Here is a 1,374-nt window from a genome sequence, read left to right on the forward strand (position 1 = left end):
CCTGAGAGCTCGCGGGGCCACGCGGCCGTCACACAACGCGGTTCGGTAAGGAAGCCCGGAGCAGCCCCGCGCTGCGTCGGGGCCGGGCGGACGACACCTCGTACGCGACGGGAGCGCGAACTGGAAAGGAGACCGCCCGGCCTGAACACCGGACACCGCCGCAACCTCCTCCCCTGACGGGGAAAGGCACAGAGGCGCCGGCCCGCCGGGGGCCCTCTCCGACGCGACCCGAACAGCCCCATCGATCAGGAGAAAAAAAAAAAGAAAAAGAAAAAACAAAAAAAGCGGCGGGCCGAGAGAGAGAGAGACAGGCGCGGAGCCCGGACGGCCGGCTGCTCTCTCTGCAATGCGACCCGCCTTAGTGCCTCATCGATCAGGAAAGGGAGCCCGCCAAGGGCCGAGGGAGAGAGAAGGACACCGAGTCGAGGTCGGTCGGTCGGCCGAGGTGCCTGAGACAGCGACGGTCACGCGCCCGCGCGCGTGCCCTAGCCCTGGGAGTTTCGAGCGGAGCCGGACGGCGTCCGCGAGAGCCCCACCGCCGCCGCGCTGAGCCGGGGAGGCTGCGTCTGCTCGCGAGCGCTCCTCTGGAAGCGGCTGCCCCCTCTCTCCTACCATACGGACCTACAAGACCGCGCCCCCTCGCGTCTGCAGGACTCGCTCAGTCCCTTCACCGGGGTGGCGCGCTCGAGCGAGACGAGTTTTACCTCGACGTAACGGGAGGTAGCGACAAAACAGCGACCGCTCAGGAGGCTCCGGAGGGGGGGGGGGGGGGGGGGCGCAGGCGAGCCCGTCTACCTCAACCGCTCTGCAGCAGCCGAAAACCGACTGAGTCCTCGCGGGTCGCCGGTAGACCTCGGATCCGAGCGGGGCGGCGCAGGCGGCGCCGTCTACCGAGCCGCTGCGGACACGGAAACTGGGCCGGCCCGGGAATTTGGAGTGGACCGGACCGGATCGCACTGCATCGGACCGGACGGGAAAGGACCGGACCGCACCGGACCGGACCGGACCGGTGGGAAAGGACTGAACTGAACTGGACCGGACCGGACCGGACCGGACCGGACCGGCGGGAAAGGACCGGACCGCACCGGACCGGACCGGACCGGTGGGAAAGGACTGAACTGAACTGGACCGGACCGGACCGGACCGGCGGGAAAGGACTGAACTGGACCGGACCGGACCGGACCGGCGGGAAAGGCCTGAACTGAACTGGACCGGACCGGACCGGACCGGCGGGAAAGGACTGAACTGAACTGGACCGGACCGGACCGGACCGGCGGGAAAGGACTGAACTGGACCGGACCGGACCGGACCGGACCGGACCGGTGGGAAAGGACTGAACTGAACTGGACCGGACCGGACCGGACCGGCGGGAAA

This window comes from Patagioenas fasciata, assembly GCF_037038585.1.
Source record: "Patagioenas fasciata isolate bPatFas1 chromosome 6 unlocalized genomic scaffold, bPatFas1.hap1 SUPER_6_unloc_1, whole genome shotgun sequence".
In the NCBI taxonomy this organism is placed as follows: Eukaryota; Metazoa; Chordata; class Aves; order Columbiformes; family Columbidae; genus Patagioenas; species Patagioenas fasciata.